The sequence below is a fragment of the Zootermopsis nevadensis genome, unplaced genomic scaffold, assembly GCF_977971745.1.
Source record: "Zootermopsis nevadensis isolate Lab colony 2312 unplaced genomic scaffold, Znev_1.0 Znev_ptg000018l, whole genome shotgun sequence".
Taxonomy (NCBI): Eukaryota; Metazoa; Arthropoda; class Insecta; order Blattodea; family Termopsidae; genus Zootermopsis; species Zootermopsis nevadensis.
The window spans coordinates 1,166,075-1,184,191 of NW_028259150.1; the positions used below are offsets into that span (position 1 = coordinate 1,166,075).

General features: G+C 37.9%; 1 protein-coding gene across 12 annotated transcripts in view; it reads right to left on the reverse strand.

Moving 5' to 3' along the window:
* The window catches only part of LOC110827484 (uncharacterized), a 703,936-nt gene that overhangs the window by 81,616 nt on the left and 604,203 nt on the right, over nucleotides 1-18,117 (reverse strand). The window lies entirely within an intron of this gene.

Consider the following 18,117-nt stretch of genomic DNA (forward strand, 5'->3'; position numbering starts at 1 on the left):
GAGAATGAGAAACATATAAAGGGGATCTCAAACCATTATACCATAGGTATTTTTAATATAAAATAAGCCTATTAACTTATGTAATGTATTAAAATTTTGTCTTTCAAATTCGCGTACAGAAATGTTATATGAATTCCTGTGGTATAAACTAATAAACTATGCTAAAGCATTTACATTATGCATTAAAGTAACATGTTACTCATTACAAATCACACAGGAATATAAAACAATTCGAAAGTAATAATAAGTAACGCCCTTAGAGTATTGTTTTATCAAATTACGAAGCATTAAGCTACGTAGTTCTTAAAAGAATTCTTAGCACAAGTTGATGTGTATCTAGCAATCATTATGAACATTTTACACACAAAGTTACTACACGAATCACACTTCTCACGTGCTCTTTGAAATATTTCTGTCCTCTCTCGTAAAAAACTACAAACGTAACAAAAACTTTTCAACATACAAAATTTCGATGTCCTGAATGTTTTCATAGCTCTCCTGTTGGTATTCTTTACGAAAAACACTAAACACCAACTTGTAACTTTCTACAGGGTTCAAAACAACTCCTTTCCTTTGAATCCATATTAAAGTACAATTATAATAATTGATGTAAGTGCTTAGAAATACTATGAAAGGTCACTAACGACAATAATAACAAGTCGAACAGCCGACAAGGTATGGTCTTCCAGTTTGCGGTTTGACAGCAGCATAAATTAGCATGTCACAAAATGTCAAAGAGAATTCCGGACTTGAAAGAAGAAGATCCACTATTAGGCTGTTGTGAACATCACAATGATAAATATTCTTCAGACATTACAATTAAAAAATGTAATTAATTATTTTAAACTTTTCATTGCCTAAGATTTTATTTTCAAATTATGAGAGGTTAATCTATAACATGCTTATTCAGAAATGCCATGATGTCAAGTATACCCAAGAAGATGAAGAATATCGAATTCAATAGAGAAAAAAATACGTACTGTCACAAACCTTTAAAGAATCATCAAAGGATTCAATATTCTACTAAGAATTTGCCAGAGTTCCTGACTTTTACCCAATCAATTACAAGACACACATTAAGAATGTCCAATGACTTCGTCCCATGGAACTCCAAAGTTACAGACGTCTACTCGCAGACTGAACCATGCTTCATCCTGACCGCCTACCCAATATTCAAGCTGCAACTTCTACTTTTGAAAGAAATTATACTGAGACCAGATACTATATCCGAACAAGTTTACCGAAAATTATCTGTGGTTGTCAAAGACTGTAGAAACCGTACCTCAGCCTGCCTGACTGCCATTCTGCTTGCCTGGTTGCCTACTACTCGGTGCTCTATGAAATTTAATCACGAGAATTAATCTGGACGTCTGGAACCGCTAGCTAATAACTTCCCGTGTGCGCATGCAGGCAGGAGGAGGCGGCCCGGAGCCTTGTTTAGCAATATATTGCTGTTGACGGAAGGTGAATGCTGGAGAAACGAAGCAAGAGAGAGAAGCAAACTACAACTGCTGTCTGTTGCAAAATTCTGTGTGGGGTTATAACATTCGGGTTGCTGTTGTTGCAACTGAATTTCTCTGTCTGCATATTTCAGTCTAGGTGCGATGGAATGTTAGCTTGAAGAAATTCGACAAATGCTTACGTTTCATATCAATATCTCTTGCCCGAATATTATCATAGGCCTGATAATTCGATACGTATCATTGAACATCATAAAAGAATAACACCCCTTAACTTCTGATTAAGTCACACATGAGAATAATATTTCTCTCTTCAATCAATGCCAACGTATCTTAAAGACTGACTTCGAGAATTATTATCATGGCGAAACGAGGTTTAACCTGAAAATAAAACTGAAACGGGTAATCAGACGGCATTTCATTAGTGGTTTTGTGAGAATTAGCGCAGTTATCTTTCTACACATTGTGTTAAAATTGCAGCTTCCGCTGTGTTCATTCTTATGTATCTAACCCACAACTTTCTAAAGGTGACATTTTTTCAATTTAATTATTGTGATTAAATAATGACTAGGTTTCAGTGCGTCTTCCGTTTTCTGTAACGTCAGATGTGTGTGTGAGCAATTTGCTTCATGTTTCTGAATTTGTAATCCGGATATGAGGCTCCCACATTTCGCTTCGTCCCCTTCCTTGTACCAGCTTTTCGCCCGCGTCTTGCCTTCTCATCTAAATGACAGTTACAGATGTTCCGGTTTGTTACTGCGAACAACGACTTGATTAAATCTTCTGACGGAATGGAAAACCCGACTTGTAGACAATCCATTAAATCGATACATCGATTATTTTTATATATTATGAAAGCAGAAAATCTCAGTTTAATTAGTAATCCAGAATGCAGAATTAATTATTGGATTATTCTGAACGTTTCCAGAGGAAAAATGTGACAAATGACGGACTCCTGCCACGTGTTCCAGGCGGTTCTATCCCCGGAGTCATTAAAAAACGACCTAAAGCTCGTCGCAAGGACTTGATTAAAAAAGAAATATGAAATTTTTATTGCCAGTTCAGCTGCCTAATATTATTTTAAACAGCAATTTTCATTTTCTGTAGAAAGTACGCCTAGGCCAAACCCGCTACACAAGTTTAACCAGCCTAAACATAAAGATCTTTCACAATGAAAAAAATTATTTGTCTCCCTTTTCATTTACAAAACATTGCCTTTTGTACCACAGTCAATTTCTCTATTGATTGTAGCTTACCAGTGTGGTTTCCTGCCTTGTGACGCCATGTAGTCTTGTGGATGTACACAAGGGTGTCGGAGGATCGTATCGCCTCTATCTTCAGGCTATGACGTTATGTAAACTCACAGGTCATTACCAACGTTTAAGACCATCATATTCCTCCATCTTTGAGGATCAGTCATCTTAAACCTCACGGTTTTGGAACCAAGAAGACTACAGTCAACATCTTCACTGCCACAGGAACCTTATAATCTTAGACAGGAACTGTCTCTTTTTCCATTTCGCTTAAGTTATAAATATTTTAGGTATTTTTGCAGGTCCTAATCACAGCTAATATTATTTATGTAGCAGATTTTGTATAAATTATCAATCAATCCATCCACCTATCAATATATTTTCCAATCTTTTGCCACTTCACCTGACAGAGTTCTTGGGCATCGCATTTAAATTGCCTGATGTGTACTTTTGTATTATTATCCAAGTTTAAATTCAACAATAGACATGGTGACGACAAATACTTCAGTGCATTAAATCACGCAGCTGTAAAACACAAGCTGCCTATGAAGTTCTGGATAGTTGAGCTTTTGGACCTTGTCCTAAAACACGTAACGTTTCGAGAACTGGATCTGTCCTCGTTTTCAGGTGTAGTGCAGGAAACATAATCCGTGGCGTCCGTTAAAAAGAGCTAATTTCTATCAATGGACCTAAGTATGCTAGTACCACAAGCAAAGATATATTCTTCTGCATTTCAGTAGACACGATTTTTAGTTCCTTTATTCCTTGACCTGCAGGGTTTCCTCACCCGCACCCTTTCAGGCCCTGAAGGCAAAACTTACTGTATGTGTTAGGGTAGCATTTCTCGCCAAATACCACACAGACGTTGACTTAAATACGATAAAGGTCCCTGATTTAGCAACATCTATGTTTCTTTCAGCAACAGAAATTTATCAGCACCAAAAGAAGAAAACATATTTTACAATTTCACAAAATGTTTATTGTCCAAGAAATTTCGATTCTCTAAATACTAATTTTTCTCTATTACTTGATGTTTGAAACGACCAAGATTAACAACGAACCGTATTGTAAGGTATCTTACTGACATCCTTCCTTCCAAGACGACAATTAAATTTACTAACTTCAATCACTCTCTTAAGGCCGTGGTATAGACCAGGAGGCTAGAAGTAGACTTCTCATCCAGCACACCTGCTTTCAGTTTCGAGTGATATGAAGTAAGCTTCTGGTGGGCGAAGTGGCACTAGCAGGTATTTTTCCGAGTTCTTCGTTTTTACCCTGCTAATAATTATTCCGTCCCGCGCCGTAGCCGCGCGATCTGAGGCATCATGCTTCGGACCGGGGATACGGAATGCGCGCTGGTTCGAGTCTCGGGGGAGAAGAAATTTTCTCATGAGATTTTCGATCAGTGTATGGGACCAGTACCAACCCAGCATCGTGAGGAAATTGGGGAGCTACAACGGGTAGCGTAATCCGGTCAGGAAAGCTAGCAATGGCTGGGGTTTCGTCGTGCTGACCACACGTCACCCTATATCTGGTTGGATGATCGTTCACCTCTGCTTAAGCATGTGAACGTGAGGCCAGCAGCCAGCTAGTCGGCTTTGGCTCTCAGAGGGCTGTTACGCCACGGATTATAATAATTATTCCACCACTGCTCCGTACTCGTCTGTCACCGCCCCACGAGGTGTGCGATAACTCTGACCAAGCACCATCGTATCACAACCTCCGTCCTCAGTTAAGGGGTTCCTTCTACGACATTTGGCTTGTCTCGGAGTAAAATCAGTTTAGATTCAGTCACTATTAAAGAGAGAATGACTGAAAACTAATAATTTCTAATTCATGTAAACGGAAAGTAACATTTCAGAAACTCCCTAAATTCTCCAAGGATTTTCTTATTTCACCATAAGGAGGATGAAGCGGGTGGGATACGTAGCGAGCATGAGAGAGATGAGAAATTCTTATAAAATTTTTATTGGGAAACCTGAAGAATACAGAATATTCAGAAGAAGGAGTAGGTCAGAAAAGGTATTAAAGTGGATCGCAGGGAAACATGAATTAAGCTTATATGCAGGATTTATCTGGCTCAGCTAGCCAGTGGAAAACGCCAGTTATACGTTTTTCCGAAATATCTATATATTTTTCCCTTTTGGACTGAACGCTAACAAAGAAATAAATAAAAAAATAAGTAGAATATGACATGAAGCCATTCTAGTCTACGAGTAAATAGTTTACATTACTCAGAGTACTATAATTATAAAGTTACAACTATATAATTCGAAAGCTAAAATTACATTGATGAAAGTTTAAATTTTTAACTGATATGAGCTGATTACAATTTCGGGTCATCTCATCTCGGTCCTACGCCAATGTCTTTCAAACTTTGTTTTTAAATACTGACTTATTAAAATATGGACTTGACTAATTTTAAAGAAATTAATGGAATTAAGACATGAGTCATTTCGTTAACCAAGTAAGACAACCCCCTACAATAGAATCCAATATTCCACAGAACGAGACAGAAATCTCGAGAGAAAGCGAAAATCTATAAAATAAATCAATATGGGTCCTTTTTAATATTGTTTCCCCAAAAGTTTTTCAGTTTTCATAACGATTCTTTGAACATTTTTTACTTTGCAAAAGATTTGTGAATTAAGAGACATTATTTGATTATGGCTGTAAATATCTATAAGGGTTGACCTCAAGAAATAAAGATCTAATATTTATGAAAGCAATCGTGTTTCCTTTTTGTAGTAGAAGGTAAAACATTTAGATAAGTACGGAAAACATACACGTTTTTGAATTTCCAACTAGCGATCACTTCAGTGGAATCAGAATTGACATTAAATATGATAATAAGTACACAAGAAATGTTTACTGACAAATATGTTATGATTTATAGTCTATGTGAAAAGCCATAATTTTAACTGCCATCGCGAACATTCAAGCATGAATGTGCACTTAACCTTACTTTAAAACCTGTAATTTCATTCCTAATGCAAAAGCATTGCTCAGAATGGAAAGACACAGGAGGTACATATCGATTTATGATAAAAGCAAGGTCTCCTGTTCCTAATGCTTTCAATGCACCGCTGTTTGTGGATGGGGAAAAGGTATTCCACGTTCTACGTATGTCGCTTAGCACTTTCTGTTCGCTGCTGGCCGGGCTACGCAGAAAGCCTTCATTAAAGAGCAAATAAGGTAAGGCGCGCTATACAGTATCCACAAGGGGAACACCAACGAATCAAATTGTAATGACGAGAGAGACAGGGTGTTGACATTTTAGACACGTTGGAAATTAAGGTCACTTGAAAAGAAGTAGAGGGGTTGCACAAGGTTCAGGGGAACGGGAGAAAGGGTTAGAAGAAGAAGAAGATAAAAAACAGGAAAGAACGTTGCGTGCGAGTAATAAAACAAGGGAGGGAATTACAAACGTAAGCTAGAGGAAGGAGGAGGTCGCAAATGATAATTTTCATGTGAGGTCGAATAAGAGAAGCCATTAGTCTAATCACTTCAGAGTGAAGAAATAATGTATCTGGATTGAAGTGCAGTATTATTAGCGTTGATGACGAGGAAAGGAATTGTAATTATTACTTTCTCAAGCAACTACTGTTAAGTTTCATCATTATGTTGTACACACGAGGAATATGTGACCTTCTATATATTTGAACCCCAAACAATACACACTGAAACTCACATAAGCCTATCAGTGGACATTCTTTTCCACTAAATTAATTTAACAAACTACAGCCACTGAATTTAATAGTTATAAGTAAGTTACTTAATTTTGAATGATGTGATTAAAAATATACACAAGATTTGTGTAATATGCCAACATAATAACACATTTAAAATATTTATCATATTACTGAGAATTTTATTATGGTGACTAAGGATCAATATACTCTACTTACCAGAGCTATCGCGTGGAATATTTGTTTTAGGTAGCACATACAGATGCAGATTATGGATAAGTTAACACTGCTTATATATTTTAATATGTGGCAATAATGATAAAATTTCTAAATGAAAGGTACTTCAAATAATTATATATATATATATATATATATATATATATATATAAACAAATTGATCGCTGAGGTAGCTGTTATTTAAATGTTGAATTTCGCAATTCTCACCAACATTTGAAAAAATGAAGTACATATTTATTAGGTACGTAACAATTATGAGCCTCGACAAATGCTCTATGTACTTATTGCTTCGTCTTTACTTGGTTTTATAAACACACGTGTTACAAATATTTATCTGAGAATTATAATTCCTGCACTATCAGTTTACAAAAGATTAAATGCGCATATGCGAACAACAATAACAAACTGAAATTATATTCGCTTAGAGAACAAGACCGCATCAGGGTCGGAAGTACTTTTTACGATTAAATTCGAAATCTTTTATTTTCCCGTCTCATAGTTGAAAACTATAATTTTGCTTCTTGTTATAAAAGCTTCAAATTTGATCTCTCGTCTTGAAGAACAAACATATGGTGAGAATATTCGAAAATAGGATACTGAAGAGAACATTTGAACCTATGAGGCAGAAAGGAAATAAGGCTCGAGAGAGATATAAAATGACGAACATCACATATTGCAGGCCAAATTTATACAGAATTATTAGGATGACGAAATAGGAGGGGAGTGTAGAATGCATGTGAGAGATAAAAAATGCACACTACAAATCTCAGTGGAGACAAATGAAGGGAATAGAAAACTTAGAAGATGTAGGCGTAAATAGGAGGATAATATTAATATGAATTTTAAATTAAAAGGATACGAATGTGTGGACTGAAAACATATGACTGAGGGCAGTGAAAGTGGCGAGCTTTTGTGAGCACGGGCACGCAGCTGGATTCCACGAGGGAATTTGCTTCATGAAGTTGGACAATAAAAATGGTTAAGTTCTTTCAAGAATTCAAGATCATGGTGTTCGAAAGTCCAACGCCCCTGCCTTATACCGTGCGATAGCTGTGTGTTTTATGTTATTAACGTGTTCCAAAAGTGTGTATCACAGCAATAACACTGCTTAACTTGTGCATCGATCAGAAGACAAATTATGATCGTAAATAATTATTTCCGATCTCTCACGTAAATCAATAGTTTTAAAGCAGGCCTAGATCTAAACGCTGGATTGTGAAATTAGTTTGTTTAATGTAAGTATCTCTAATTATAAAAATTAGCGTCATATACAACAACAACACTGTGACTATTACCTACGAAACGATTCTATGAACAGATTCCTTGAGAAGCCAACAGCCGCTCAGTAGCCAATAAATTCCCCACTTTTGCATAATCCGAAGGTCCATTACCATATTCAGAAAGAGTCGCCACTGGTCCCTATCTCGAGACAAATGAATCCTTTCTACACCCTCCCGCCCAACTTAAGATAAACTTTAGTATTATCTTCCAACTGCGTCAAAGTCTTCAAAAAGGACGCACGATAATATCACTTCTACGAAAAGATAAATCAGAATACGGTTAGAAGGTACATAAAAGTCCTCTGTGTTTAATTAAGCACCAGGCAATTAAGATGTGTGGAAAAGTGAAGGTACAACGCCACGCAATCTTAACCTCGGCATTAAATGCAAGTGTGTTAGAAAAAAAGAGGAAATTATATATATTACACTTGTTTCTTTTATCAAATCTTGCAGCAGACGTGGGAATTGAAGAATAGGAAAGGTGGTGGGGAAATAATGCAGCTCGGAAGAAAAATGAGTTACTTTTCGGTAATGAAGTTAGCGGCGAATGCTCTAGACTTCGGACTATGGTACGTGCTCAAGGATTCCAGTCCACGGGAAAAGTTCAATGTGGGAGATTTGTTCTGTGAGAGTCACTAAGCTCTAAATCTTAAATCCCTTTTGCAATACGATCTTGCGGTTCTCGTGTTTGATATGTCTTTGTATTAAATATCAAAGTTCTGGTGTCGAAAAACTGATCTTCGCAGAATGCACAATTCAGGTAATACGTGCAACTTTGTCGGTTGTTTGCTTCATCTGCAACAGAATTGAAGAAATTTAAAGAATTTTGAGACATGTGTGATGGTATGGGATTTCCCTGACGACTGAAACGTCGGCATGCGTCCACCAGACTACACGAAGCGACATTTCAGGGGACAGCAACCTTAACATAAAATAGTTTCTTGGAAACGTTCGGCGTGAAGATGTGAATGTGATTCAACTGTTTTAAACTTGGTATAATAAATTATGGTGGTGGAGTCTTGGATCTCTTAATAACAGACAATTTAATTTAACAGCCGTGATCTACCAATGATTCGTACACCAGCACATGTATTAGATCCAGTTTCATGAACCATCAGTAAAAATTATTTTCTGCATATCTTATTATAGACTCTTTTTCCTTAACCATGCTTTCTACCCATATTCTTCGAACTTTAAGAGTTCTATTACTCGTTGATTTCTGTTTTAAGTGAAAAACTTGTTTATTTATTTATATTTTATGCCCTGTTTATTCACCGACTAGCTGATGATCCACAATAATCTTACACATGCATTTCGACTAGAAAAGCTAAGGTATTTTATTAAAAAATAAAACACTCATACAAAATTTTGGTGTCAAAAAGGTATATAAATTTCCAGAGTCAGTTCAAAGCCAGGTTTTTCACTTCGAACTGAATGCAACAGACTCAAGACAGAATCAATATCCATGTCAGAAATTCATTAACCTTCCTGCGCTTGGTTCATCGTAGCGGACATTGGTAAAGTCAGCGCTGGTAAGCCCGCCTTCTCCTACGGGATACGTCACAAGTCATACTCGATTATTAAACACTTACTCAAAACACGAATTACAGTTTAGTCCAGCATCTAAGCCTGTAAATTAACGTAGTAGACACGCAGCAACCATCCTTGCTAGAAAATGTTACAAATTATAGCCCAATGTTAAGATAGACAAACAGTTGCAGGAGCATCCTTGCGAGAAGGAAGGACTTGAGACAGGCGGACGTAGAGAAAGACGATAAAGGTAAAGGAATCGCATGGCATTGAAGAGCAACTGTCTGAAATTAGATAAACTACTGCTACTAGCTTTGAGCTCCTGCTTTAGAATCCCCTTATAGTTAAATTCTCCTCCCACCCTATTCCTTGCCATGTTCCTTCTACCTCCTCACTTAAACCAAAACTCAGTCCTTAAGCTAAAGCAGTAGGAGGCTTAAGACATTATCACGTTTTTCTCTCTGTAGCTCCTTTTTCAGTTGGCACAAGCAAGCGGGCTGCTAAATCAGAGGCCGAATGGCAAATCCGGACGGATTACGCCATTTAAGTGGAGGGAAGGCAGAAGTGGTGGGTAGCGGGGGTGGAGTTTAAGGAAAGCAAAATCTCATCCGTCTTTTTCTCACCATCCTACAAGCAGGGCCACCACTACCATCACTGCCACCAGTCCTACAACTGGAGAAGGCGGGATAATTTAGGAGTCCCTGAAACGTAGCGAATGGGATCTTAACTCTCTTACACTACTGAACACAAGAGGACGCTACTAGGTGCCCGTCTGACGTCTACTACTTAAGGGACGGAGGTGATAGTGGGGTTAAGGGAGGAGGTGAAATGTGTTGCTCTGTTTTACACCGGCTCATTACATCTCGTCTCCCGGCAGCTCTCCTTATCACCCCCTCTCTCATTCACTTCCAACTTCCTATTTCCTCCTGATCCACTCGCGCCCCACCAACTACACTAGCGGGCTTTCTGTACTAAGAAAACACGTTCTTTTCCTTTCAACGACTGGACTAAATATTTTAGCAGGATTCAATTCCTTTCAGAAGGAAGTTAGGGAAGGGGAAAATAGTAGAGGGAAGAAATGGGGTCGGAGTGGAGCTTGATCAACAAGGAACGTCGCCTATCGACTTATTCCGGAAGTGGACATTCAAGTCTGCGTGGAATCAATGGTGCTATATCTCTCCATGCAGTCGACTACTCATCGACTTTAAAACATGTTTCAAACCTTAATAAAGTCTTCTCGGGCTATCAGCCGTGTTAATTGGTGATCAATCGCCGACGTTTCGAGGACCATCTCTGTCCTCATTTTTAAGGCTGATGACTGTGTGGCTCGTAGCATTACGGGGTTGTTACTTGCGAAAGTACCACGGTGGTTTCGCCTTGCCTTCAGTGGCCAGTCTTTATCCAACAGAATGGAAGAGAAAGGACGCGGACAAACATCCATGCCTTGAGTGGGACTCGAACCCACGGTCCCAGCGACCAGGCAAACGAGGTCAATGCCTCAGACAGCGTGGCCACTACGGCCGGCACTTAGATGTATAAACAGTAAAATATTTATTATGATAACCGAGGTGTTCCACATCTCCAAAATTACTTTTTAAAATAAAGAAAATGTAAATGTTCTGGATGCCTATAGAAACTATTCTCAAAAGGAAATAATCTGGAGTATAACTTATCATTCGAATTAATATGCACTGGGTTACAGATAACATTTGTGCTGTTAAGGTTGAAGTGACTGGCTTTTACACTGACGGTATAAATTTTCTGTTTCTACAAATCTGCAACAAACCTTGATTAAAATGAATAACAAAAATTACCAACACAGAGATCGAATGAATAGACTTTCTTTTTTCGATATGGAGTTTAATTTTAAGGCACTAATTCCGCCAGTCTCTGTTCTTGGTTTGCAGCAAAGTGATTAGCTTTAGAAGTCAGCTGGACAAAAATAATAATTTTATACTTGAATCTTTGTGTCATATACGATGGAAGTTTAAAGAACAATGATGTAGCATTTTCTTGAAGTTAAACTAAGCTGAGGACATACAAATTCTTTGTCTTGGCGTTTGAATTTTACAGCGTAACAACAGAATAGTTCGTTTCCTTTGCCACCCCCTATCATAAAGAAGAAGAGTGCCCTAACATACATTATATGAGGCACTAACCCGAGTAAATTAGTCCAGCATCAGTGTTGTGTGAGCTAGGGTATGTATATGAAGGGGGGGTTCAGGCTTATATTCATCAGCTCCCTGCCCCAGAGTGGGGGGGGGGGGGAGGCCTATTCCCTGCAGCTCTCACTTTGCGATGAGGTCTTCCTCCTTTTCTGCACGAGAAGATGAAAGGCGTGTTTCCACTCCACCAACCTCTCTCACTCTTCCTCCATCTTCCTACCTCATTCCACTTTACTTCTCCTCAATTCTTATGCAAGTTGTGGAAAATTTGGCTTTGCTAATACATGTAAATCACATCATGGTAGGAAAAAGAATAGAAGTGCTCTGTTGATGAAGTGAATGAACCAAGTGGAAGATGGAAGACGAAGAAATACGATAAAAAAGAAAAGAAAAAATATATACAAAGAGGATATAACAATTTGGTGGAGAGATATTTTACAAGGGGAAGGGGATAAAAAGTCCGGAGGCTCTGTTATTCAATCAATTAGGACGTTCTAAATTAGAATGGCGATGGGAAACTAGGACTTCTCTAAATAATAGACCACATAGAAAGAAACTTCAGAAACTTTTCATTAAATTAACGATTTTTAGTGGGCGAATTGTAACAACATTTAAACTAGTATGTTACTGAAACCGATCAGACAAAATTATGAAAAGTGAGCTTCAAGGAATTTATTATTTCCATAAATTTTATTCAAGCTATGGCTGTTTGATGATGTGTTCCTTATATGTCCCACAATGATATTGTCTGTCTTTTGATGACATTCTGTTCAACCATTTGAAGTGATCAATATCTTTAAAGCATAAAGTTAATCTAAATAATATGTCAAAAGTCAGTTCCTACTTAAAGTATCTCCTCGAATAAAAATATTAACTGGTTGATCCTGCGTAAGAAAATAATTGCTGTTTGTTCAGAGAACCATATAAAATCCTTAAACTCTATGGACTAAAAGTATGAAGAATGTTGAAGTAGGTGGTACATAACTTGTGGCTTTCACTATTGTTTAAAGGGTTAACTTAGTTACGTAATTTATTCATAACAAGATTGAAAAATTATACGTCGTGTAACAATTCTGCAGACCAGGTCTGAGACTAACTCAACCACGGGGCTAACAGAGAGGCTATGCCTTCTTCACCCTCTTACGTAAAGGCGGAAGCAGAAGCCATTTTCCTAATTTAGACGATGAACAAAAACAAGAAAACTATTTTACCTATTATAAGTCTAAGGAAAATAATCCCGAATCATAATTTACTAAAACTGATCACCTGAATGAGTCATTAACTCCATCCACTTCATTAAACACATCTCGGAGGTGGATGCATCAGTTACAGTACCAGCGCCACAGACATCTCTTCTTTTAATTCTAAAGGGTTCTGAAGACGGTAGTTTACACTTAAGATTTTTCACTGTCAGGACTTTTTCCATCGTCCGTTCGCGTTAACATACATGAAGATGCGGAAGGAAGCGGCCACTGACTACTTTGAGGTATTACCTAAACACTCATTTAAAGGGCCTAAACAAAACCACGAACATGCAGTCATAACAATCTCCAGGTACTGAGACATTCTTAACGCAGTGTTATTACAGGACTCTTCATTCCCACCTTTAATGCGCACTTCACCATGATGATAGAATCCAGACAAATGAAGTCACGTCACTCCAGCCACAAATTCTTCGACTCAAGCTCCACGCTTGCCTGATTATCCTCCATATTAACTTTTCATGTCTCTGCATACCACTAATTAACAGACAGGTGTCTCGTACAAAGACGCTGCGGAATGATACATTTCGAGGGCGCAGAGTAGACATTGTAGGTTGAGTATAATCATTTCGCTTTCTTCCCCGGTCCCCGCAGCACTAACACCCCCTTCACCTCTTAAACCTTCGCCAAGAATCCTTGTGATACCTGTCACATTCCGGGGCTCGTACCACCACTCTTCTTCTACGCCCCTCAGTTTATCCTCATCCCTCGTGCCTTCTAAAACATTCCACAGATTCCTTCCAACACCAGGCGTGATTTGTCTACACAGCTGACAGTAGCAGAGACAATGTGTAACTACGGAGAGATGTGTCAGTCAGACCTCATTTCACAAGAAATGGATGGATATCTTGAATTTCATTGCATTCTGTCTTAAGATATAACACATCGAAAATATGCAGTTAACACAGAGCTATTGCCAGTAACACTGCGATCATATTAGTACTTACTGCAGGATAAATTGAAGAATGTGCTCTATTTGGGCTCACGGATTTTATAAGTACGTCCTTCTGCGATTTTGAACAGATCAGTTCCTTTATTTTAGACGAAGTGCGTTATTGTAGACACAAATATACTATTTTAGAGCTAATCATATAACAAATATCACACTGAAAACTGCCAGAAATTGTGTTTATAACATATTTTCAATGCCGAAGTTATTTGTTATGAAAGTTGAAGATTTTAATAACTCCCGTGTATTACGATAAACAAGCTGCCTACTTTTTTGCGATGAGCATTTTTTAAAGTAATCGATAAAGCTATTAGTGATTAAGTTCCGCAAATTAGAATTAAGCTAGACTGATACGGATTTAACCAACTAGCCCAAACACTTTAAAGTAGTTATTTAGTTTCATAAGTAAAATGTGTGGATGGACTGACAGATCTCACCATTACGTATTAATTTCATCGTGCGAACATACACGCAATAGATTATAACACACTTCATAACAATGTTGGTCTACTTGGTAATTACAGCCGAATTATCACTGACACAGTCTTTCATTGGGATGATAATCTCACACAGGCCCACTATGTAATTTAATTATGCGTTATAAAATAATAATACCACACAACTAAATTCAGAAATCAGAGGGCTAAACGCTAATCTTGGAAACGTCTAGAATCCATTAAACTAGAGTAGTTAACTTGTGAACCATGAGGATGATGTAAGAAATGCATGTGATTCACCCACCACCTTGGCCACTACATGCTTACACAGCAATCGAGTGGGTAAGAAAGAAACACAAAAGGGGTGAGAGAGAAAGTAAGGAACAGTAAAGCATCAAGAAATACAAAATGTGAGACAACGGTTATGCTGACTCATTGCCGTTAATTAAAGGGAAATTTTTGTTGTTGGTGGTCTAGCGGTTAGAACGCTGGCCTTGTAATCCTGGGGTCTCGGGTTCGATTCCCGGTGGTGCCCGAAGGCAATGGCAAACCACTTCTGGATCATCTGCCAAGAACGTATATGAACAGGTCCCAGTCCGAGACAAGGATGGAAGGATCCTGTTCATATGGACCTGTCGTCAGACAGAACACTAAATAAATAAATAAAAATAAAAATAAAATAAAATGTAATAATCTTAGACGTTCCGATTAGCCAGTCCTCCTCCTCCTCCTATCAATATCACAACAACCAGTGTAGCCAGAAATAAAACTAACACACGAATGCCTGTGTAGGCAAACAGAAAAAATTAATCCCAGCTACGTAAGTGCTATTCATAAATGAATGTTCTACACCCCACACTAGCATTACCGTGGGTTTTTCGTTGTTAGGGCAATTTCATCGCGAGTGGCGTCACATGGTTATGTCTCGGCCCCTTTCTCTTTCCTTGGTTCGGGCCACAAATCACGAGGTGTCGATAGCATAAGTTCAGTCACAACTACTGCAGCAGCAACCAAGGCTGTTAAATCTCTTTAGAAGGAATTTTACTCCGAACACTTGCTCAGAAAATTTCAAGATTCAAATTGTCTATATCTAGTTGAAGGAACTAACTCCCTGGTAGCAGAACCCTCAGGTCGAACACCAACACCACCAAAGCCCTCCACCAACCACGATCATGAGCGAACTCCATCCATTTACCATCCTCACAGCCTTCTTCCCGAAGAGCCATCTTGATGTTATACACCCATCTCCTTCTTGGTCTAACCAGTGGTGTTTTACAGAAGGATTCCCTACCAAAATTCTGTATGCACTCATAGCCTCCCCCCTTACCCCCTATTTTAGATTAGGTTAGTTTTATGTTAAGTTAATTTTGGTTAGATCCGTTCAGGTTAGATCAAGTCGGTTGGGGTTGATTTGGACTGGGTTAGTTCATGTTAGTTTAAGTCATGTTACCTTAGTTTAGATTATGTTATGTTGTGTTTCTTTAGGTTATTAGGTTGTGTTTGGTTACATTATTTTAGGTTGGGTTAGGTTATGTTATGTTATCATAGGTTGTTTTTATGTTATGTTGAGATAGATTAAGGTACTTCAGGTTGCACCATGTTAGGTTATTTTACGTTACTTTACGTTAGGGTTTGTTAGATTTGTTGTTTTGTTGTCACGTTGGGTCCAGGCTGTGCAGAGTTGTTTTGTGCTGTATTGTGCTGTGATGTATTCCATTTAGTTCAGTTGGGTTATTTTTGTGTTGGTTTGTGTTATGTTATTTTATGTTTTGTTTGTTTAGGTCGGATTGGATTAGATTAGGTTTCATCATGGTTTATTTTTCTTTTTGATTTGGTTTTGTTAATTTTGTTTTCCTTTGCTCTGATGTGCATAATTTTGCTTCTTTTTTCTCTTTGTTTGTGTTAGTTCGGTTTAGGTTAAGTTTTTGTTGGTTCACACTAGGATGGTTTATTTTTGTTTAGGGTGGACTGATAAGAATTTGTTTTGGTTTCGTTGGGTTTTTTATGATCTATTATTTTACGTTACGTGAAAGTTTTATTGGCTACTGTTAGGTTCTTTTATGGTAGGTTAGGCTAATTACTTTAATTTTGGTCGGGTTATTTTGGTTTCGTTTGGATTAGTTTAAGTTGTGTTAATTTGGAATAGTTTCTATTACGTTAGTTTAGTTCGAGAAAGGGAAATATTGTCAAATGACTATTTTGCGATATTCTACGTCGAGATCGCAGCGTCTATGTAGCTTAGCAGCCGAGTTGAAGAAACCACCTTTTCCATGGTTAGAACCGAGGACACCGTTTCAAGTTTATGGCCTTTCCTCTTGTTAATCTTGCGCCGAATAACACACGTCTGTTTTAGGCCCTATTCTTCTATCACGCCTGTTTTCCGAGGTAAGAAAATCATGTTCACAGGACTTCGACGATTGAGAGATTTTAATATTATGTAGTCTTTGTTCATGTAATCTTCTTGTCGAAAAAGAAAACTTCTTCCTTCGTGCTTATTTTCCGAGCTACATAACTTGCCCTCACTGGACGCAAACTCAGGGCATTTTTTTTGGAGTTCTGACCTTTCTAAAGTCTCATTCGAATCTGAAGAAATAAGCACTCCAAGTTTTGTGAAAATTGTTACATTTGTTCTCGCACTCTAAGCGTCTATACGTACATACACACGATTTCAATTTTATATATTAAGATTTAAAAATTCTCTCCATATTTCAAATAAAACGCATTTCTCCAGTATAAATAACGGTTGATCAGCGATGTAAGATAGTTGCTGTATACTCTTAAGAATTATACGAAATCCGTAATGCACTCCGTGGACAAAATGCAAAATTATTCATTACAAAAATGTATGATTATCATAGTCAACACTTGATTTTAAAGGGACAACGAAACTACTATGAAGTTAAAATTTATTGGCCTAAATTCATTATCAAAAGAATACGAACAGACTTATCTTCCGTGAAGATGTCACTATGAGTTGTTGAGGTTAGGCCAAGAGATAAAACGGGTTTGCATTGTTTATCGAACGCCGTTTTCTTGAGACTACCAAAGTTGCCAGTGAGAGCAATGTCGATTTAGGCGCTGTGCCATACGTCATTTTCGGCCCGCGTAATTAAAGAAGGCGCAGTACGGCATGACGCGACGCCTTGCTTTAACCTCCCCTGAACCGTGACTCGAAGCGTTAAGTTTTTTTAGAGAGGTCGAAAACATATTTTCATCATCAGCGACACTGCTACCAGTTTCAAGAAAAGCAAGCTGAGAGAATTTAGCAGATGGTGGTCCACCGAATGCTGGCAGGAGTTATGTGCGTAATTCATATATTTTAAAGAGAAGCACCATTTTTATAAGCCCAACGAAACTGTGTGAAGCAGAACATCTGCAGATTTTGTTAATATTATGAAATGTAAAGGATCGTCAGAAAGACAGATAAGTCTATTAGCTGGATACTCTATTGCAACAGGACAACTGTAAGATACAATACAAATATCTGATTCGAATTATTGGAATTTCAGGTGACAACTTATTTACAATTCCCTTGTTAGGGATCGGACCTTGGAATCAAAAGAAGGAAGTGTCATATTTGTATAGTAGTTTATTTTTAGAGATAAATCAAATTAGGGTGTTTGAGTAGGCCGAAACATGACACGGAAATGCGAGAAATACTCTTATATAAAGATTGTAGTTGAAAAATCTGAAAATAAGACACCACAAGGGAGATCGCGGTGCAGGTAGGCGGTTAGTACAGTGTAACGCTCTATTTTAAATAGGTTCCGAACTGGATATGGTTCCATGACAGGCCATTGTGCGTGTTTTATGTTACTGAACCTTCGGGTAGCACAAGAGACGGGGAATTTCTTA